The sequence below is a fragment of the Pinus tabuliformis genome, chromosome 7, assembly GCF_031772625.1.
Source record: "Pinus tabuliformis cultivar Carrire ecotype Pingquan chromosome 7, CPIR1, whole genome shotgun sequence".
Classification (NCBI taxonomy): Eukaryota; Viridiplantae; Streptophyta; class Pinopsida; order Pinales; family Pinaceae; genus Pinus; species Pinus tabuliformis.
This window is the reverse complement of record NC_142293.1, coordinates 1,919,382,058-1,919,406,591: the sequence shown is the minus strand read 5'-3', so window position 1 is coordinate 1,919,406,591 and position 24,534 is coordinate 1,919,382,058. Positions and strand designations below refer to the sequence as shown.

Here is a 24,534-nt window from a genome sequence, read left to right as displayed (position 1 = left end):
TTAGGATATCGGGGCAAATCCCAGAATAAACTCAATGATGAAATCTATATCCCTCTTTGGAGAAGTCCCGAAATTTCTTCTGGAAACAAATCCAGAAAATTATTTACCACAAGTATATTTTCTAAAGAAACATTTTTCATCTTTGAGTTAGTATATCCTACTTGTATTACTTAAATTTGGTAGCCTTTTCTGATACATTTTTCTAATTGAGAGGTTGTTACTGGCCTTAATTTCAGTGGTCTTAATATTCCTTGAATTTCTTGCCTCTTCCCCTCTTCACCCATATAGTTAATAGTTTTGGTTTTACAGTTGATAAGGGACTAATGTTTTTCCAACTAGTCCATGCCTATTAGGATGTCATACGATCCTAGGGGTAACACATTTAAGTCTGCCTTAATAGACTGACCTGCAAACTTTAGGGGGCAGTAACCGACTTTGGCCATGACCCTTCTTTTTTCCCCCGTGGCTAATTATACTAACCAAGGATTTTTAAACTTAACATCTTGTAAACATCATCTACTACTTTGGGACTAATATAGCTCAAGGTAGCTCTTGGATCAATTAAAAGAATTATAGTTTGGTCGAAGACTTTACCTTCAAATTCTATCATGGTTGGTTGGTATTCCTCTTGATGGTCTTCAAGGGCAGCATTGATTTTAGGAATAATCCTTCTCACCTCTTCCACAGTAAATGCTTCTTGAATCTATGCAATCTGGTCCGTTCCTTTGTGGTGTGGACAATTTTTTAGAAAATGTGGTCCTCCACATCCCCAATACTGTACAGGAGGTCTGGCTACCCATTCCACTTCAGTTATGCCCGAATGTTAATTTGTTTTGGACTCAGTTGGAGGCTTGGATCCAGGCTGATTTTTGTTCACATTCATGTTTGCTTGCCACTTATAGGGTCCCTTGTTGACTGTGGCCTTATTTCCCTTGCTGTTAGGGGTGAACTTAATCCCATTTTTGTCACCCCATCTCTTCCCCATATCTCCCTTTTGGATGTTTGTTGATAGCATATTCGAGCCTTTCGTATAACTGTGTCCATGGTTTTTGGGTTATCAAACTCAAGGATCTTTTTCATGAATAGAGGAAGACTGCTGATAAATCGCTCCACTTTAGCCTTTTCTTCCCGTAAGTACGGAATATACCGAATCAAGGATGTGAATTTTTCTATGAATTCGTCCATAGACAATTGTCCCAAACGAAGATCATGAAAGTCCTTTGCCTTTTCGTCATAAAATCTCTCCGTTAAGTACTTCTCCTTAAAATACTTTTGAAAATTTTCCCAAGTTATTCTTTGTTCATTTACTTCACGTATGTTTTCAACTTCTGCCACCAGAGGGTGGCCTTTTTCTTGCAGTTTCAAGATGGCCAAACGAGCCTTTAAATTATGGTTGTAATTATACAGCTAAAAATACTTATTCATATTGATGAGCCAGGCTTAAGCTACCTCTTCCTGTTCACCATCAACAAGGGTGGGCTTTATTTTCTGAAATTCTCCTTGTAACACTATTTTCTATCTTGTCTGCATTTTATGGCCTGACACATTATCAGTTCTTCCTCATTATTTTCTTTGTTGCCTTCTGTTTCTACATTATCAGTTCAAAATTCTCGTTCTATAGTCATGTTCTGTGCTCAAGACTGGGAATTAGTTGTCGCTAATTTTGTCTATCAGACATACTCTTCATGATCTTTTCCTTCTCCTGCATCAACCTTTCATTATCTTACTGTAACCGGGCCATCTCATCCTTCGATTCTTGTACAATTTCCGAGATTGCAGTATTGGTATTGCGCGGATCTTCACCCAATTGTACCCATACCTTAGGATTGGCTTCTTGAAAAGAAGTTGGTCCTATCCTTGTCACAGATCTGTGTGGTGTTATTTTGGTCCTCCTCATGTTGGTTGCTTTCCCTCTCTGTGCACATCAGAAATATTGTTATTTACTTATATTCAAAAGGTCTTCACTTTGCAATCTGAGAGCTCTGATACCACATGTCACACACTCACATGTCAATATATATTTTTTAAATAGACGGAGAAATTATGACAGTAAATTAAACATTACCCTCTGTAGAAATATTCTCAAGCCATAATATCTAATATGATTGGACCTTGGTGTAGCCCATCCAACTAAGTCATCCATTCAATTAGTTGAACCATGATTTGAATATATGCAATGGTTGTCAAACTATATCTAAAGGTTCACATCAATTAATACTATCATATCTACTATACCAAGTCTTTTATATACAATAACGCAAATAATTAATTCCTGCATTAACCTCCATTGACTGATATGACGACCCTAAGTTTGGCGGTAATGCATCCCTAGAGTATTCAAATGCTATACAGTTGTTCCTTCGACCTCGGGAGAAGCTCCTCATCCATGACCATCAGATGTTGAGTTGGATAAGATGGCGGTGGGAAAACGCAGGGTTCTATGCATTTGCCATTGTTTCGTTTTCTTTGCATTTCCTCCTTCCTAGTTCGGGCAATCCACATTTGGCAAGGCACTATCCATATGAACAGGTAAACCTACAGAACTTACCTCCGGCGTCTTGTTGGAATTTTTCTCCCAACCAGAGGTTTTTCATTTTCATACTATTTTCTAAGCGAAAATGGTTATTTTCTACATGTGCTCACCCGTTTCGAGTTAAATCCCTGTTACAAGGAGGGTTTTCATACATAACCTTGTTCTAGGTATTGTAAGCTTATTGCAGTTGTTTTGTAGTTGTTTGGTTATTTCCCTTTTTTAAATGTTCGACAGAGTATAACCTTGTGTCTTTTTATCTAGGAGATGTGGAGGGTTTCGCCATTATTCAAGGTTTGAGGCGAGATGCTGGAGCTAAAACCCTCTGCTCAACTAGCCAGGTGTGGCAGAGATTGGTTAAGCCCAACTACCTGGTATTTGAGTATTGCCCAGCTGAAATTTCATTTGGGTTTTGCATCTTGGGGTTTTGGTTCTATCGAAATGTAATTCCTTTGTAGAAGAACTGCTAGTTCGGCCCGCATTATAATATCTAGACTTCTTCTTTAGTTGTAATAGCTTCTCTGTTACTAAGAGACTGCTGGTTTTTATATGAAGGACTATTTTAAGTTTGTAATAAGTTCTTAAAGTAACTCTTGGTTGGCAGCCAAAATCCTGGCCTAGGTTTGTTTTTCACCTTTCTAGGTAATGACCATGTACATGTTATCTATTCCGTCGAGGAGGCTCACCTTGGACTTTATGTGGTTGATTTCTAGAAAATGTACAATTCTTATTTCATATGTTAATGAATTCATTCAAAATGAACCTTCTATGTATTGTATCAGTTGGTAAAAATATGTAGTTCAACCATTTATCAGGTGTTAAGGGATGATTCTATTTTTAATTCGCATTGCTTGTAACTCTATGCGTCTGGTCATGCATAAATAAGATTGTGGGCATGCCACAAGACACGATTTTCTTTCTTTTCGTTCTTTTTTGCTATAATTATGCTATTTCAGAATGGATTGTTTTCACAGATTTCCCTCTTTTAACTAATTCGAGTATATTTACAAGATCTCATCCTTATTCAGTTCACAATTTACATTTAATCTTAATACTAGATTTCCTTTATGTTTTCTCCATTCTTCATTGTAACAAAGTTCTAGATTTCCTATATGATCTGTGGGAATTTATGGGATTGATTTATTTTCTTCTTTTAGAATAAATAATACACTTCTTATATTAATTCTCCTACTTCATGATTCATATATGGTTATTTATTTTATAACTCAGAGTACATAGATTTTCATATTAATATGTTTACACAGAATAATCAGAACTACCGATTCCATTTTTAGAGAAAATGATTGTCATGTGTCTCAGATAATCAATCCCTAGTACGATATGGTAGACCTTCTACGTATACAGTATGAGATTTCACTTATCTGGGTTTGTGCTAACTTCCAATTTTGATCTGTAACCAGACCTCAATTTGCTTGTTGCTTTTCCACCCAACCTTGAGACTGTTGTAACCAGCTTGTCTCCCCCCGAGTTGTTCCTGGTGTGCAGGAACTGTCTTTCTGAGACTACTATATCTCTTTTACATCTATCTTTTCCAACCATACTTAGTTTCAGACATCTCAAAACAAGATTTCCATTTTCTACATTTTTCTTCTCTCCTCTTGTTCTTCTCTGTTGACCTGAGATACCCATATCCTCTTGATCCTTTCTTGAGAATAAAACTTGAAGAAATTAGTTAGGGACAAGTAATTGTCAACCTAACTACTTGGCATGTAAAAAAATATTTACATATAATTGTCATTCCAATTTCCACATAAGAATTGATAATTATATAACTTATAATAATATTTAGTTTGTTCAGTTTGCAGTAAATTAAATATTTACAATCTATTTAGGGTAATTATATTTACTAATACTTATTACTTCTCCAGAATTATTAATCATGGTAATTTTTAAATGGAGTATGACTATTATTTGATGCTAACCAAACTTGATGTTCACCCAGTATAGACCAGTATTTATTACCTACAATTATCCTAATTTTTAACATCGATATAGAATAATTGTTTTTCATCACTGTAGAATAATGTGTTTATTAAATATAAAATGTGTAATTTAAATGTTTTATGTTTTTAATTTTTAAATATACTTTTGATGATTTTTATTTAATATTTATTTTAATAAGCATACTTTTTATTACCAAATTTACACCAGTTTTATATCACAGTGATAATTGACTAAAAAGATACCTAAGTAAAAAGATACTATAGCCCCCCACACAAAAAAAACAAATTTTTATATCTCCTAAGGTACGAATAGGTTTACCTAAAATCCCAATTTCTTGTTTTTTAAAAGCACCATTCTTTTCCTTAAACTATTTTGAATTTTAAAATCTAAATTGTATTCCATTTAAATCTTATATTGTGGTTTTCTATGTTTTTAACAGGATGCTTCTAGTTATCATTGCTTTCTATACATATCAACACAAATCTATCTTAATTATGGATCTAACATGAACCGAGAGGGATCAAATTTCTCTACGTGCGAACGTCTTTATAGTGTAAAATACAATGCATTATTTTTCATTGTTTAAATTGTATTTTTGAATGCTAAAAACTTATTTTTTCATGATATATACATAATTTTTTAAAAATTATATATAATATATACACAATTTACATTAAAATATTTTTCATAACATGTACATCGAGACATTTTATGACTCAAATTAATATGGTTTTTTATTATTAACATATTCTTAAGTATATGTCATTATTAATTTGTATTAAAATATTTTATGGATAATCAAATTACAAAAATTAAACATCTTTGTCACATTTTTTTACTTCGAATTACTTTACAACATATTCATTTTTTTATTATATCCAACATCATTTTTCTATTTAGAACATAATTTTTAACATTTATTTTTATTTTAAAGGGTACAGATCGATGACAGAGTTACACATACCCCTCATACTAGGTTGTAGAATGAGCCTCTCGATTCGATAAAAATAGATAGTACATTGTTTGTAGAATGAGCATAATTTTTCAATTCGTTTGTATTTTAACATTTTTCCATACTTATTTTTTACTACTTAATCCTATGAATCTTACCTGTGTCCATCTAAAGTTCAAAATACAAAAAAACTATCTTTTAATTTAAAATATGTCTAGAGTTATCTCCTGTTTACATTACCTTGTAATTACTAGTATTATACAAAAAAGTACAATCTATCATAACTCCAATATCTATGAAAAATTTATGCTTCCAGGATTTATCATGACTCCTTGTTCATATGCTGAAAAGAAAAACTTACCATGTTCCTTATCAATACCTCTCTTTGATAGCAAGTCTATTTTCAATTTTGTTCCCATTAGATGTGATCAAAATTTATATAATGGCATGTTGTTACCAACCTCCTAGTGAGTTTCATCCAAGAGATTAATATGGGAGGATTGTGTGTTTATCTCGGCTTCTTCCCAATCACCAGCAATGGCCATCATTACAAAGCCCGAATTGCAAATCTTCAACATGCGTTATGGCGTGACATCACCCATATCACTACTCGTGGACACAACCTTCTCATTTGTAACTAGGCACAAACAATTCCCCTAGTTTCCTTTACGATCAAGATAATGTTTCCAAAGCTAAATACCTTTCATGAAATTTCATTATAAAGAACTTGAAAAATGGTTGTTTCCAAAGCTAAATACCTTTCATGAAATTTCATTATAAAGAACTTGAAGAATGGTTTTCTTTAATAGTACATGTGAAGGGCTCCTCTTCTAAGGACAAAATATTAAAAAGTCTCGCATATCTTGATGTTCTCTATGTTCTCAATAAAGATAACAAATTATGTGTGAGTGAAGCACAGATGCTTCATTCAATGAAGTTCTCACATAACATGTGGATTCACGGCATAATAAGAACTTAATACACATTTCTCAATTTAAAAAAAACCTTACTTTCACTAAATATTGTAGATATCCATTTTTTCATTAACATTTTTTATACCCCTTTATATTTTTCATTAACTTTGAGCTTAATTTTTTATACATAACATATAAAAACCTTTTACCACTTATTATATATATATATATATATATATATATATATATATATATCCCCATGTTCATATGGTATGGTATGGGAGTAGTGGAATGAAGAGGGTAAATTAATATTGGCTGATTTAAAAATCAATGGTCAAGTGAGGTCCTCTCATATTCCTAAGAGGTAAATCGATTCACAATGCATAGTTATGAAAGATTGCATTATTAATCATTTACAATATAACATGTAAATTTTGTTTTTAGGTGGTCCACTTTAGAGTCCCTTTAGGAAAAATTATAGTTTCGCTAAACAAAAAGACTCATCTTTTTTTAAGATATAACCATGTACCTCATGATGTATTTATTGTAAGTATTACCTATTTCATTTTTATTAAAAATTAATTAATTTATAAATTATTTAAAATAAATAAACTAAAAATTTTACCATATAACTTTTTCATTTTAATTTTAATTTTTTTACCTATTAAAATTGAAACTTTAAAAAATTAATTAAAATTTAAAAGAAATACAAAATAAGTATTTTATATTAATTAAAAAATACACCAAAATTAACTACTTCTTTCCTAAATTATTAAAAATTAAAGGTTTAATTTTACTAAAATATTCTATTCAAATCCCAAAAATAAAATAATCTCTTTAAATCCAAAATATCTATTTATTAAACATGTTTTTGGAAAACATAACATTCCAATTAAATTTATTTTTATTAAATTACATCATTTAAAACTCCAAAAGGTTAACTGTCTTGACCAATAAACTTAGGAAATTTGATCAAAATATTTATTTACCTTATTTTTCTCAACGCTTACAAACACATCATAAAAAGTAAATCATATGTTTCAAAATAAAAAGAAATTTAATTTTTCAAAATATTCATTTACATCTTTTTGTTATCAAATAAAAAATATATTTTAAAATAGTGGAAATTCATTAAAAAAGCATTTAAGTTATTTAAAAAATTATTTTTAATTAGAAATAATTCACAAAAAAGACTTACACTAGTCTAGATCCATTTTAAATACGGATCTAAAATGGGCCTAGAGGGATCCAATTCTTTAGGTGTAATTTTTTTCCTAAGCCAACATTATTTAAAGGAGTAGTCTACCTAGGCGGAGGAATGGGCCGGTTTCCGTCACCGCCCGGAAAAACCTCCGGCTCCGGCCGCCGGAAATTCCTCCGCCCAGTTCCGCCACCCGCCGCGAGCTCCACCCACCGCCGCCGCGAGCTCCGCCCAGTTCAATTTCGTAAACTTCCAGCTATTAATAAACATGGATGCGTGGCGCAGTGGTAACGCGGCTGACTCCAGATTACAAGGTTACGTGTTCGATTCACAAGGTTAGATATTTTTCCAACTCTCGCTAAACATTCGTTTTACGCGCGAACAAATCCCAGGGATGGATATATAGTTATCGTCAGTTCGCAGGGTATGAGCTTTTAATGTACCTCCACCTTTATCATCGCTTTGCATTCTTTTCTGTGAGAGTAGAAAATAGATATTTCAACTTATGTACTGTAATTTGGGAATTCGGAAATTGCAAGAGAGTTTGAATTCCTGTTATTGAAATACTGTGAGAGGATTTAAATTCCAAGTACTTATATTTTTTGCTTTATCGTATTGTCTCAATTCTAATCAATAGAAGTTGCCTTTTCCCTGCGTTTAATTTATCCCTGGATTTCCGCATGCGGTTCGCATTTCTGAAATTACATTTTTATATTACTCTCAGATTTACTTCTTGCAATATGCTGTCAGTGTGGTTCAAAAACAGTTGATTCGTTTGGGTAAACATCGAAACCTTTAATTATATGATAAAAAGACACTGTCGCAAACGACCCAGGTAGTTACCGACCCGGGGATTGCAATACTTGGGGAAGTTAAGAGCAAGAGGATGAAGAGAAGATTCCAAAATGATAATGGACGATGTAGTTCAGTAGTGAAATGAAACGAAATGACACGGGCGGCCAACAAGAGGAGATAAAAAAGAAAGACAACCTTTAATACCAAAATTCTGTGTCCTTTCAAACCAGAGAATTGCAATCCATTCATTCGTTTACAAAATACATTCATAATATACAACTTATATTCTGGCGGTTGGGCGGCCATCATGCTGGAGCGCCAACAGGTGATCGATCCCTTTCCCTCTGCCTCTCTATAGTGACCGAATTGAACTCTGTTTCAATTTCAGTGTGGAGCCCAACAGCTCAGATACACCGCGCATCACAATGAATCGTCTTTTAATTCTTCTTTTTTCATTCTAGCAGGTGATCGATCCCTCTCCCTATATGTCTCTACCGTGACACAATTGAATTGTATTTCAATTTCAGTTTGGAGCCCAGCAGCTGAGAAACATCACGCATCTCAATGAATCATCCTTCAATTCTGCTTTCTTTGATTTTGCTGCTTCTTCTTGAACATGAGGAGTCAGAATCGCTTCAGAAACAGAAGAAACAATAGCAGATTTCAGGGCAACAGCAGCAGCGCCAACGCCAGTGGCAGAAGCAATCCCAAAAATATTAGGGGAAATAGAGAATATTAGGAGAAATAGAGAATAACTTGGGCGTTATTAGTACATTCTTGAAATTGAAGGCCCTCTGATCTGTGAAGATTCTGAAACCCTCGATTGCTCCCACAGCCGCCATACAAGAAGCCCTCTTTGAAATAGAATCCATCCCTGGGATTTGTTCGCGCGTAAAACGAATGTTTAGCGAGAGTTTGAAAAATATCTAACCTTGTGAATCGAACACGTAACCTTGTAATCTGGAGTCAGCCGCATTACCACTGCGCCACGCATCCATGTTTATTAATAGCTGGAAGTTTACGAAATTGAACTGAGCGGAGCTCGCGGCAGCGGTGGGCGGAGCTCGCGGCGGGTGGCGGAGCTGGGCGGAGGAATTTCCGGCGACCGGAGCCGGAGGTTTTTCCGGGCGGTGACGGAAACCGGCCCATTCCTCCGCCTAGGTAGACTACTCCTTATTTAAATGTTTTGTATAGTTGTTTTTCTTTATTTTGGCGAACATGAGCAAAATTTCAATTCAATTTTGATGATGGAACAACTTTACCCATCATACTGGGCTATAGAATGAGCCTCTCGACTCAATGAATTCATTCTATATATTCTCCGTCAACATTGTAGTTTTATGGTTTTTAACCTAATGAATCTTGTTGTTTCCTTGGGAATGGAAGTTCATAATAGTATTTTTAATTTTCTAAATTCTAAATTGTATTTTTATTTTTAATATTATGTTACTTGCAATCAAGTGTTTAGGCTCATTAACATATATCAATCACATTTATTAATATGAATGTGGTAGTTTTTAGTGTAATTTTTAAATTAGTAATTTTGCAATTTCAAACATAAAATAAAATATTGAAAATTTCATATTAACTTATTCTAGTAAGCTATTTAAACATCAAATAAAATAAAATATTGAAAATTTTATATTAATTATTTCTATTAAACCATTTAAATTTTAATATACAGTAAAAAGACAATATTACAAAATAACATTATAAAAGAATTATTAAAAAATAAAAATAAATAAATAAAAATTAAAATTAAAAAAAAAATAATTTAAAAAATAACAATAAAATATAAAAATGATGGGTTGCTACTTGATAGTTGCTCTTTATATGATGATGATGATGGTGGTGGTTAACGTCCACTGAGACCAAACTTTAGTCTATCGAAAACAAATTATTTAGTTTGATTTAAGATTTTATTCCTATGCTCAAAAATCTTGGAGAGAAGCCTTAGGAGCTTACTATAATTTTGACATCCTAAAAGGCTAGGAAGGCCAGTATTGCAACAAAGATTTTGACATTGAGATCTAATGTCGTTGTATGCGGGGCACTCTAAGGGGAAGTGATTTTCATCTTCGATGTTCGTATTCTCACAGAGATGGTAGAACCTTTCCATCCATGGTGTTTTAGGAAGTGCGCAACTCCCAGTTTCACTATGGAGCTCATGAGAGTTCGTTCTAATCTTGACTATATTAATTTTCTTCTTTGAGCTAGTTAAAATAGAGAGATACTTTTGATCTTCTAAGGTGGGGTTGATGACCTACATTAGATCTCAGTTTCACAATCTTTGTTACAATACTGACCTTCCTAGCCTTTTACAATGTCAAAATTATAGTGACCTCGGGAGGCTTCTCTCCAAGCTTTTTGAGCATAGGAATAAAATCTTAAATCAAAATAAAAAATCTGTTTCTTTAGGTCCGATAGACCAACGTTTGGTCTCAGCGGAGGTTAATCATCATCATCATCAAAAAGTAATTGCTAATTTTAAATAATAATAATAATTTTATACATAAGTTATAGTTTTGAAATCTTAGTTGCTAATTTTTAATTTTAAGTAATTGCTAAATTGATCATTGAAAATTTTTAGTAATATGTACTTTCACATTTTTTGAGAGATAAAAATATATGTATGGAAGTAAGATCTTTCCAATTATGTAACTACTATCTTCAAAGATAAGGAGGGAAATTAGCTTTTTGTACGTCATATGCCTACCTTTTTCGAAACATTTCCAGTAGTTTTGGTGGACAAAGAAGGAATTGTGAAAGCCGATATTCCTTTTAGGAGGGCAGAATCAAAGTATAGTGTTGAACAAGTAGGTGTAACTGTTGAGTTCTATGGTGGTGGACTTGACAGGGTCAGTTTTGGTGATCCTGCTATAGTTAAAAAATACTCTAGACGTGCTCAATTAGGTGAAATTTTTGAATTAGATCGTGCTACTCTAAAATTTGATGGTGTTTTTCGTAGTAGTCCAAGGGGTTGGTTTACTTTTGGACATGCTACATTTGCTCTCCTTTTATTTTCTGGACACATTTGGCATGGTGCTAGGACCTTATTCAGAGATGTGTTTGCTGGTATCGATTCGGATCTGGATGCTCGAGTAGAATTTGGAGCATTCCAAAAATTGGGAGATCCAACTACTAAAAGACAAGTGGTATGATATTGCTCCTATCTCTTCTCTAATAAATATTAGTACGAAAGCTATCTCCATAATTGTAAGTTACGATCAAATCAAATCTATGGAAGCATTGGTTTATACATTCTTGTTGGTATCGACCCTAGGGATAATCTTTTTCACTATTTTCTTCCGAGAACCACCCAAACTTCCGACTAAAGGCGGAAAATAATTTTGCTTCTCCAAATCGTCATTCTTTCTCTCCCATCAAAGAAAGAATGACCTTCCCTATAGGGAAGGTCATTATTTCAATTAGTCCTCATGATCCTCAAAAGGATCCCTAAGTTGTTTAGAGGGTTGCCCAAAGGCGGTGTATATGGCATAACCTGTAAAGCTTACAAGTAAACAAGATATGGAGATGGTGACTAAGGTTTCAGTTTCCATTATTAGGTGATCCCAATATCATGGTAAGTTTACCATATAATAACAAAGTTAACAGATCTCAACCAATACAATAGTTTCTATGGCTACACAGACCATTGATGATACTTCCAAAACCACGCCAAAAGAAACCCTTGTAGGAACGACCTTAAAACCGCTTAATTCAGAATATGGTAAAGTAGCTCCTGGATGGGGAACTACTCCTCTTATGGGTTTTGCAATGGCTCTATTTGCAGTGATCCTATCTATTATCTTGAAGATTTATAATTCTTCCGTTTTATTGGATGGGATTCCGGTTAGTTGGGGTTGAGGAACTCCAAAATTCACCTGGTGAGCTCTTGAAGAAAAAAAAAGAACTGAGGGATTTAAACCCAGACCAAATAGTGGCTTTGAGTTTTTAGCTTATCTTGTTCCAATAGTTTGATCGTGTAATTACTTTTCTCTAAGGATTTTTGGAATATGGGTGTGCAACTTGTTGAAATCGATCCATATTTATAGTACAGAAGACCGATCTGTTATCTTCATCAAGATGGTCCTACCTCGTTGGATATTTCATTTCTAGAATATTGAATCTCTCATAGCAGCCAGACCTACAATGATCAGAATTGAAAATTGGGGATCAGATGGTATAGCCTATTCAATCTGTTGGGAGCTTGTAAGATCACAACCATGACTATTGCTTTCCAATCGGCGGTGTTTGCATTAATTGCTATTTCATTTTTACTAGCGATTGGTGTACCTGTTGCAATTGCCTCTCCCGATGGTTGGTCAAGTAGCAAAAATGTTGTATTTTCGGGTGTATCATTATGGATCGGATCAGTCCTTTTTGTAGGTATCATTAATTCTTTCATATCTTAGATATGTTCTAGATGTTTTAGGTTCACACTCCCTCCCCCTCCTCCCGGAGGGTTTTATAGCTTTTCTGAAGAGCCTTTTACTTCAGGCCCAAGGAGGAGGGTTTTTCCATATCCGTAATTGAATTAATAATTGGACCATTCAAAAATGGTATCTACTTACGAATGGGATTGAACATATATATGTATTTTCCATTTTAATTATATGAATATATAGATATTCATATAATTGAAATGCGGGTATGGTTGAATGGTAAAATTTCTCTTTGCCAAGGAGAAGATGCGGGTTCGATCCCCGCTACTCGCCCTTCACATGGAATATGAAAAAAAATAGTTCATGTATTGATCGTTTCTTTTCCTCCCTTATAATTCAATTATAAATTGATAAGTGAGAGAGTAATCCTTTCCGGACCAAAATACTTCGTATGTTCTGGTCTGGCAGAGACAGGATTTGAACCCATGACCTCAAGGTTATGAGCCTTGTGAGCTACCAGACTAATCTACTCCACACCATTGATTTATATCATAATCAGAATGGGTACACAAAACAATAATGGGATATAGTACCCCTATCCCTATATAGGGATAGGGGTACTATATCCCATTATCATGTAAGAAACTTCAATTACTTTTTTTCTTTTCCTACCAACTCGATTTTTTATCCCGGGCAATAAACATGCGTGGGCCATCTCATGGAGTATGTGTCCGGAGAATCCAAAGTCTCGATAGTTGTCTCTAGGTCTTCTAGTCGAAGAACAACGTCGATGGAGACGTGTAGGTGCACTGTTACGAGGTGAAGATTGCAATTTTCTATGAATTTCCCATTTGTCATCCAATGATGACACTTTGCTTTTTTCCTCCAAAGATTGACGAATTAAATGATATTTCCGTTCCAGCGCTTGTCTCTTCTTCTCTCTCTGAACGAGACTCTTTCTCGCCATAATAGTTCAGTCGATACTATTACCTACCAGGAATCAAAATATAGATCAGATTTTAGATGGAGTAATATTATGTTGATTACTTTTTCTCTGTGGGGTATTATCATTGTATCAATGACAATACCCCACAGAGAAATTGATGAAGAAGAATTAACCAAATTTACCTGATGTAGAGGCAATTAAAAAAGTTGCATAAGTGAATATATAACCTACGGAAAAGTGAGCTAATCCAACTAATCGTGCTTGAACAATGGAAAGGGCTACTGGCTTGTCTCTCCATCGAACTAAATTAGCTAAAGGCGTGCGTTCATGGGCCCATGCAAGAGTTTCGATCAGTTCCTGCCAATATCCATGCCAGTAAATAAGGAACATAAATCCAGTAGCCCAAACAAGATGCCCGAATAAGAACATCCACGCCCAATGACCCCGTGCACTTTGACTTACTATAGTTTCAGAATGACTACCTTGCGGGTAGGTGCGAGGTAGAACTCTAAATTGACGATTCTGCTGGAGGTAGGGGGATACCCACCCCACCCGATACGAAACTAGCATCTATTTTGGTTCTCTGGTTAGCCAGAGTTTATATTTACCTGTCCTTGTTCATAATATATGAATGAAAAATCACCACAGGATCAAGATAGGATCCCAGTCGTCTGGGGAAGGCAAAATGGAAACAACGGTCTCTTCAAAATAGTAAAAAGTTCGAAGAAACAAATCCATTATTCTCCTGATGTGATAACATTTCGAGAGATGAAGGTGAAGAGGCCTCTATTTTCTCGACCCGTTACTAGTCACTCGACCCGTTACGAGTTGTTAGAACTATAAGTTCGTTCCCTGGAAGTCAGAATTCGATCCCTGCATGTTGTCAATCTATTTTCCCTCAGATTTGGAAGAATCTCTCGTTCTATAACCCTAATCTAAATCTAATAATGAGGAAGATTTATAGGAGGTTAGACACAAATATGCTGGTTACTCTCGGACGTACCGGGTATCATTTTCGATAAATGACCCTTTGTGAAGACTAAGTTCCATAGCTTTGCGTCCGCTATCCCAATCATAATCTCCCTACCCCCGAAAGGCCTCCCTTTTGTCCCCTTTCAGGGTGGGTGAGGAGGGATTCGAACCCCCGACACCGTGGTTCGTAGCCACGTGCTCTAATCCTCTGAGCTACAGGCCCTGTCTCCGCTGGATTCGTTCCCAGGAGTCCCTCCCAAAAGGAAGGGATTCCTCTCTTCGGGGTAAGAGGACGCAGAAGAAAATTTATCGCATCTCTATGAGCGAGCGCAGGTATCGCGTTTCAAATAAAAGTAAAGTGTGGAGTGGGAAAGAAAATATGTAAGAAATGGGTTTCAAAGAAGACGACCTTCTAATGAGTTGTTGGATTCGTACTTGGCTTTGTCCCTGCCTTTATTGCATAAAATGCTACTGGTGGGTGGTAAAAAACTCGAAAAAGAAAAAGTAAGCAACGAAATATGCTCGAACTTCAATTGGCTCTGCTACTGATGCTATGAAAATTGGTATTGATGAAACTGCCTTTTAAGCTGATGACTCAGATGCGCGCTTAGATGCTACTTCAATCACCACTAGTAGGTCTCAATATCGAGCAAATGGAAGGAATTCTAGGCGAGGTGCTAGTGGATCTACTGTTCAATTTCGATCTATAACTGGAGGTGAAGCCTCTGTCCCTGCCTTTGCCCCTGCTACCTTAACCCCAGAGGTGTGCTCTCCTTCCTATGGTTCAGACTCTGCAACAAGATATCGATCTGGCTTGGATGATGGAACAATAAGTTTTCGAATTGGAACTAAGGCGATTAGAGAGAATGGCTTGGGAATCAAGGCCAAGGAGGCAGTAGAAAGTCGAGTGTGGATCATGAGGATATACATGGGTTGGGTTTTCACTGTCAGGAAACGACAGGGTTATCTCCGTTGTTGGAGAGATTGATACCAAAAACGGAAATAGAATGTAATAATACCATTGATTGGAAAAAAATAGAATGCCATCTGCACTTCATACCAGAAGCTTCTAGGAACGAGTCAGAACATAACGAGTAGTAAGGTCTTATACACCTATTAGGCTTATTTAGAGTCTCCGCCTAAGCTAAGTTCTTCGGAGCGAGAGCCTCTTAGTAGCGGATGGAAAGGAGGGAGTTTGACTGGCGGGGGTTGTCACTGAGCTTAGCCTTTACGCTCTATTGGTCAGTCACAGGTAAGCCTATACGGTTGCTGGCTCTACCGGAGCTGGACCTTATGAGAGTATGGTCATAGGCTGCCTATTGTAGCAGGTCACAAGCTGTAGCCTACCAACCAGTAATGAAGCTAAAGTCCGAAAGAGGAGAGAGTGAAGTGGTCCTTCGCTTTGCCTCTAATATCGCCAAATTTCTATCCACTTGTTTAAGTCCCATTGATTAAGAACCACCACAATCAGTAGTTGCATTTTACCCAGTCGAAGAGCTAGTTTATGTTGTTTACTAAGATACTGAAGTAGTAGATCCAGCAACACCACCAATAGCAGCTTATACAATAGAAGATCTAGTAGCAGTTGGTTAAGCATATCTATTCCTATTCCTATTAGGGACAATGCTCAGAATTACCTACAATTCAGAGACACCCAACCGTTACTTAGGTTCATGCGGGGGAAAATTTGATTTCTATTAAGGCCATGTTCATCCATGGAATTTACCAACATTTCAATAAAGCTTCTTTCTCTTTGAAAGGGCAGACCAGACCCCATAAATAGATCTTTTACCTTTTTTTGAACTTGAAGGCGCCAGTAGTTTATGAATTGGTGGCCTATGGTAGGTTCCAGGGCAACAACATTTACTTCTCACTTCTGCCCTATAACTTACGCAGTACTTATTTGTTGCGTGGGTCATTGCGGGACAGGTTATTCGGCTATGTTTTTCATCTTAATAATGGGCAGGGTCACCGGGGAATCATTTAAAATAGCTAGAATTGAAATGGCGGAAGGAGGAATGGGATGTAATTACGCTTTGATTTCTTTTGGGGGGTTTATATATTGCTCAAGGCTACCTCTAGTTACCGAAATCAATCTCATTATATAGGATTACTTTGAGTTAGTAATGGTCCCTCTGCCTTGCCTTCATCCATCACTTTGAAAACACCATACTTTCTGTAGTGTCGTATACGCCTACGCTGAGCTAACTGAATAACGGTCCTTAGGAAGTAGTGTGTGTCTACCCTTCCGCGTCATATGGACATCCGTCCATTGGCCACCAAATAGTCGTGGGCCAGCTATCTGTTGGTTGTTCCCTCAATCAATCGCGGCTCTTGTCGATGTAAGCGTTAAGCCAAGCCGAAGCCAAGGTGTTAAATCTATCCATAATCGCGTAAGTAAAAGCATTCCACCAGTTGTGTTTCTCTCTCTCTCCTATCCCGCCCGGGTTGATTCGATTCGACCAGCAGCTGTCCGTATTTGTCAAGCCTAGAAGCCACCATCCGTGTTGTTGTTCCATTGTCCTACCCACCCGAAAATCCAAATATAGCAAGCAAAGCCCGCCATCAATAAAATCATCGAGCAAGCATCAATGAAAATATCCTAGTAGTTCTCATACTAATATAACTCGGCTAGTATCAAACAGTCTAAGTCAAGTCTAAGATTCCTAAAAAATATTGTCTAGGGTGAGTGGCTAAATAGTAAGAGTACTACATCGGTGTTTTTTTCGTGATACACATCTGTTTGCTTCGATCGTTGACGAGACGCGCCTACTTGCTTGGTGGGAACTACTGAATTGTCCGGGATCATGTGTAGATTCCTTTGGGTTGCTTGCTGTTTACCATCCTACTTATGTAAGCATCCTAACTAGTTCTAGTTATTTATAAATTGAACCAATTGGAGTTGATCTACCAGTCTAAAAGCGCTGTTTGCCGCATGTGGTTGAACCGCTGGTCTAAGATGAAGAGTATGCCTCCCGCTCTCATGTCTATCCCTCTGCTATAAAGGCCGGGTTTGGGTCCCTAATAGGTATGTTGACCGCCAAGCTTTCATTCCTAAAGGTTTTATAGGTCAAATATGGCATTATTTCCCGGATGGGTGGAAGACCTATCCAATTAACGGAGTTGTTAAGACATACCGTTAGCTCAGCCCGGACCGGGGCATAGAAACCCAGAACTTAGGACCAGGGCATCCATAAAACCATTGACCGGTTAGTACCTGGGGGCGTACCTCTCGGACAGGTGAACGGGCCCTACCTAAAACACCCGCAGACCTTTGATGACCGGAGCATACTTACTTCGGGATGGGACAGCAAGGAGTGACTCAGCTTATAACGGAAGGAGCAGGGGCTGTTCAATTGATTGAGTCATGGCCAACAAAGTGGAGTAGCAGCTAAGAATGAACCCGCTTGCCATAGTATGGTATGTACGCTCGGGTGGCGAAATCACTCCCGCCAATAGCTTGGCTTATGGATGGTCTCGTGTCTAAATATTGAGAGAAATCGATTCTTTATATATGAGATTTCCTTGCCCCCGGAGGGACAAGTGACTTCGTACCTTTCCGATTTCCTGCTCCATTCAAGGACTAGAATGATAGGTTCTTAGTCTTCTTTGTTGATGGTTGGTTCCTCACTACCGGCCCCATCCCATGGAGCCCTAGACCTGAAATGCATGTAGTTTGTCACCCATGTAGGTAGACCTTACAACTAGTGAGATGGAACCCAATGAAGGACTACCGCTATAAGAGGTTTGAGTGCTCTTCCCTCTTTCTATATGGTTCCGGATTCTATGCAGCCATTCTTATCATTCTTTAGTTGGTCTGAATTAGGAAGTGAAGCACTATACTCTAATATGGGAACGTAAAGTATATGAAGTTGTGTAACATATGAAATCTGGATGGATGGTATAGGGGAGGTTTTGAACCTATATGGAAATAGAGCTTTAGATGGATCAAAGATCCATGTAAAAGATCCTTCCATTATTCGAGTTGATAATGTAACGAATCACACTTTTACCGCTAAACTATACCCGCCACGATCCGATTGTAACATACGGATCGATCTTTTGTCCAACCAACCCATTTATATTTTTTTGAGTCTTTTCCGGATAACTTCGATCAGAGAACGATAAGCCCCATTCACTATTAAAATGATTAAAATTATCAAGCATGAAACATTTTGTATAATTTGAGTCCATAAAGTCTTTTTTATCGGAACTGGGCCGATGGATCACAAATAGAGATTCCGTAAATTGCTTTAGAGTTGTTTTAGTTGCAATAATTAATTTCTGAAGGGACTCCATTTTATCGATAGGCAAGTTTATTGAAAAAAAAAACTTGAGGAAACCAAGAATTCTGGTCATACTATTGACAACTTCCCGATCACTTTCATATTATAAAGAATAGATTGGTGGCCCCTATCGTCTAGTGGATCAGGACATCTCTCTTTCAAGGAGGCAACGGGGATTCAACTTCCCCTGGGGGTACCATGATCCATTCGTTAGGTATCCTAAATAATTTTCAATTACTGTCTTGTTCCTGGGTCGATGCCCGAGTGGTTAATGAGGACGGACTGTAAATCCGTTGGCAATATGCCTACGCTGGTTCAAATCCAACTCGACCCAACCAATATCATCAATACCAATCTATCGGTATGGTTATATTCATGCTAATCATGAATGAAAAGATAATTGGTTATTGAACCCCGACATCGATATCTATTCATATCGTAGATGCCCAATTCTGTATGAATCGATACATTTCAAAAATGAAAGAGAAGGATAAGATATTTAATCGACCTAACACTCGCATAATCTATATGACCTATCTAGCACCTATCATGAAATAAATATTATCCAATAGTAGGTGAACTGTACTGTATTGGGATTGTAGCTCAATTGGTTAGAGTACCGCCCTATCAAGACGAAAGTTGCGGGTTCGAGTCTCGTCAGTCCTGATCCAATAGTAAGTGAACTGTGAATGATCATGTTAGGATCTGGATCGACTAGTCCTTATCATTCCAGGGTCATGGGTGGGCCTCTGGATAAATTCGATATGGGATACTTCTTTCTATATCATCACCGAAGCGAGATAGATTCACAATTCCATCTAAATCGTGGAGATCCAAGCAAAATATCTCTCATGTCTGACGAACGCCTTCTGGAGGAGCATAAGGTTCTTATTCGTACGAATCCTATTCTTTCGAAATTATACCAAACATGTGTTGATCGGAACGTTTTCTTATGCACGTAAGTTTTTACTACTAGTCTTATCGAAAGTGATCGTATTAGGTTATACTATTTCCATCGAAGAATTCATTCAATCCATTAGTTAGATTCCGTTACTCGAACCAATTCTATCAATGACATACATCTATTTCATGGATCTTGAAAGAAAGATTCATTCATCTCTATGAGATCAAAATGAGATCAAATCTCGAGCTATTTTTGAACAAAGTTAAAATAAGGATATCATGGAAGTAAATACCCTTGCATTTATTGTTGTTCTACTGTTCCTTGCAGTTCCTACTGCTTTTCTACTTATCCCTTACGTCAAAACGGCCAGTGAAAGAAGTGGAAGCAATTGATTTTGATGAAAATCAATTGATTGCTGATCACTAGATAGATCTTTATGATCCAAATCATAAGTATAAAATAGGTTATGAGATATTTTATATTACAACAATATAGGGTAGGGTAGATCTATTGTATTACAACAATACAGGGTAGGGATTGCTTTTAATTTTTTTTGAAAAGAAAAAAAATTAGTACGGAGGAAAAGAATATCTAACCGTTTCTTTTGTACTACTTTTTCTTTTACACCCATATATGGATAAATATATCTTAATGGTACTTATCCATATATGGTAAATGTAGGATGAAGGACCTCGTACCATAAGATAGCGGAGCTGATCACATCACCTTCTTCCTGCTCCTGGAAAAATAGACCCAATGCAGACTGACTTAATTCTGAACGTACTTGCGGATTCTTTAGGATCAAAGTTGAACATCTTTTTTTCGGTACGAACATATATATCTAGCACATGTTAGATATAGCACTTGAAATGGTATATGAAAAATCAAAGGAATCTATGACTTATGTCCCATATTTTTTCGAGAACGGAATTCATATCAGATACGATCAATTCGGAACCATCCGATAAAATGGGGACTCTTTCTATTCCTACTAAGAAAGAGAAGAGAGATCGTTCTTCCGTGGAAGAAATGAGATTATCGACTCATTCTAGAAAAGAACTAATGAATTCAAACCTGTTGAAGAAAATAAGATTTTTCATAGGAAAGTGATAATGATAAGGGATTACGTACATCCCTTACGGGGATAAAGAGGAAATAATTCCATGTAGAGTGTTTCAATTTGGAACGAAGATTCAATATTACTGGATCCTTATGGAATAGAATATATTACCATGCATGATATGGAAGGAACGCAATAATTGATTCTTAAGCATTACCATTATAGCCCACTTCTCCCCCATACTACGAGTGAAAGGGAAAATGTAAAAACTACCATTAAAGCAGCCCAAGTTATACCGACTATATCCATATGGATCATGTTCTCTAAAAAATAATGATTTCATCATCGAGGTGATAAGGGAACTATTAACCATAGTGCAAAGTTGAAGTTGAAATGAATGGTCCACCTTTGCATTCTGAACGTTACTGACGTTCGAGCTGATATGAGAGATCAATAAATCCATTTGTTCATTGACCAACAAGTTACTATAACTAACTCGAGGGTCGTACATTCACGACGGAATCGGGATCAAATGTACGTAACTCACTATCTATATTGGTAATATGTACTAATATGTCTCCAGAGGTTCTGTAATGGAAATACATACTTTTCCTTCCATTTACTTACCTCAACAAGGCGACACCCAGATTCGAACTGGGGATGGAGGATTTACAGTCCTCTGCCTTACCGCTTGGCTATGTCGCCGAGATATGGGAATCCCATGGACAGATCGAATCTTTTGTCCTTTCAAGTCATTCGTCCGTCCTTTAAGTATAGTATGAGATGTATGCTAAAGTCAACCATAAAGGAAATGGATCTAATTTGTTCTCCGTCTTTCTTTCGATCTGACTATTTTCATTAGGAAATTTTCTAAGTGAGATTAACATTTAAGAATGGTTTGATTCATTCGTTCATAGCTCCATTTCACGTGGTTGGAAGAAAGTATCAAAGTACCTCTTCCTTATCCTTTTTTTTTTTTAATTGGAATTATATCTGGATACGGGTAGAATTTCATGGGATATAGTGAAGACTGAATATACATCCGAATCTTTTTTGTCGGATTGATCCATATAGGTCAATCGGGAAAAATTGAATAGATTTTTCTACATATGGGAAACTTCCAATGCGATTAGATGAAAATGAGGGAGCATTTACAATCCATGAATTTGGTAAGATACAATTTGAAGGATTTTGTCGTTTTATCGATCAGGGCTTGATGGAAGAACTTCATAATTTTCCAAAAATTGAGGATATAGATAAAGAAATTGAATTCAGGATTTTTGGTAATGAATATGAATTAGTAGAACCTTTCATCAAAGGGAGAGATGTTGTATATCAGTCCCTTACATATTACTCTGAATTATATGTACCAGCAAGATCGATTTGGAGGAATAGTAGGAAGATACAGAAACAAATTGTATTTCTCGGAAATATTCCTTTAATGAATTCCCATGGAACATTTGTAGTAAATGGGGTTTACAGAGTCGTGGTTAATCAAATATTAATAAGTCCTGGTATTTATTACTTTTCGGAATTAGACCAAAATAGAATTAATTATATATATATTGGCACTCTGATTTTAGATTGGGGAAGAAGATTAAAATTAGAGATCGATGTGGGAGAAAGGATATGGGCTTGTGTAAGCAGAAAACAAAAAATATCTATTCCAGTTCTATTATCAGCTATGGGTTTAAATCTCGAAGAGATTCTAGACAATACTCGCTATCCCGAAAGATTTTTATTTTTATTGAAGAAGAAGGAGAGGTGGGAGCGGGAGGAATATCTATGGTCGAGGGAAAAAGCCATTCTGGAGTTTTATAAAAAACTCTACTGTATAAGTGGCGATTTGGTATTTTCCAAGTCTTTATGTAAAGAATTGCAAGAAATTTTTTTCCGACAAAGATGTGAATTGGGAAAGATTGGTCGACGAAATCTGAACCAAAAACTGAACCTTGATATACCTGAGAACGAGATTTTTTCATTACCACAAGATGTATTGGCTGTTGTGGATTACCTTATCGGGGTGAAATTTGGAATGGGTACACTCGATGATATAGATCACCTCAGAAATTGACGGATTCGTTATGTAGTAGATTTATTACTGAATCAATTTAGATTAGCTCTAGGTCGTTTAGAAGATGCAGTTAAAAGAACTATACACAGAGCAACCAAGTGCAAATCAACTCCTCAGAACTTGGTCACTTCAACTCTATTAAAAAACACTTTTCAAGATTTTTTTGGTTCACACCCCTTATCCCAATTTTTGGATCAAACTAATCCATTGACGGAAATAGCTCATGGGCGAAAATTGAGCCATTTAGACCCTGGGGGCTTAACAGGGCGAACTGCTAGTTTTCGGACATGGGATATTCATCCCAGTATTTATGGGCGTATTTGTCCAATCGATACGTCCGAAGGGATGAATGCTGGACTTGTTGCATCATTATCTATTCATGCAAAGATTGGGATTGTGGTTCTTTACAAAGTCCATTCTATAAGATCTCCGAGAGATAGAGAGAAGAACATATGGTTTATCTACTACCGGGAGAAGATGAGGATGAATACTATTGGATAGCTACGGGAAATTCTTTGGCGTTAAATCAAGGAATTCAAGAGGAAAATAAATTACTCCAGCTCGATACCGACAAGAATTTATAGTTATTGCATGGGAACAAATCCATTTCAGAAGTATTTTTCCTTTCCAATATTTTTCCGTTGGAGTTTCCCTTATTCCTTTTCTCGAACATAATGATGTGAATTGCGCTCTAATGGGTTCTAATATGCAGCGTCAAGCAGTTCCACTTTTTCGACCTGAGAAGTGCATTGCCGGAACTGGGTTGGAAGGTCAAGCAGCTCTAGATTCAGGAAGTGTAGTTATAGCTACACAAGAGGGAAGGATCGAGTATATCGATGCTGTAAATATAACTTCATCAGTTAATGGAGACACTGTACAAACAGAATCGGTTATATATCAACGTTCTAATACCATTACTTGTACGCATCAAAAACCTCAAATTCATCAAGGGGAATGTGTAAAGAAGGGACAAATTATGGCGGATGGTGCGACTATGGTAGGCGGAGAACTATCTTTGGGAAAAAACGTTTTAGTAGCTTATATGCCATGGGAAGGATACAATTTCGAAGACACAATACTCATTAGCGAATGTCTGGTATATGAAGATATTTATACCTCTTTCCATATCGTAAGATACAGGATTGAAATCTGTATGAAGAGCGAGGGTCCTGAAAGAATCACTAGAGAAATACCTCATTTAGATGCTCATTCACTTCGTCATTTGGACGAAAATGGTCTTGTAATGCTAGGATCTTGGATAGAAACAGGTGATGTTTTGGTAGGTAAATTAACGCCTCAAACAATAGAAGAATCATTATGTACCCCAGAAGGAAGATTATTACAAACCATATTTGGTATTGAGGTATCCACTGCGAGAGAAAATTGTCTCAGAGCACCTATAGGTGGAAGGGGTCGAGTTATCGACGTGAGATGGATCAATAGAGTAGATGATTCCGGTGATAATTCGGAAATAGTACACGTATATATATCACAAAAACGTAAGATACAAGTGGGTGATAAAGTAGCTCGAAGGCATGGTAATAAAGGTA

The 24,534-nt window shown here is 36.4% G+C and overlaps 1 non-coding gene and 1 pseudogene across 1 annotated transcript; both read right to left on the bottom strand.

Annotated features, from left to right (window-relative positions):
* Positions 1 to 8,536: 8,536 nt before the first annotated feature.
* LOC149256177 (uncharacterized) lies at positions 8,537 to 9,400 on the bottom strand (annotated as a pseudogene).
* Positions 9,401 to 21,544: 12,144 nt separating this feature from the next.
* Positions 21,545 to 21,615, bottom strand: TRNAY-GUA (transfer RNA tyrosine (anticodon GUA)). Its single transcript has one exon. It is a non-coding gene; the product is annotated as a tRNA-Tyr (tRNA).
* Between the last annotated feature and the right edge of the window lie 2,919 nt (positions 21,616 to 24,534).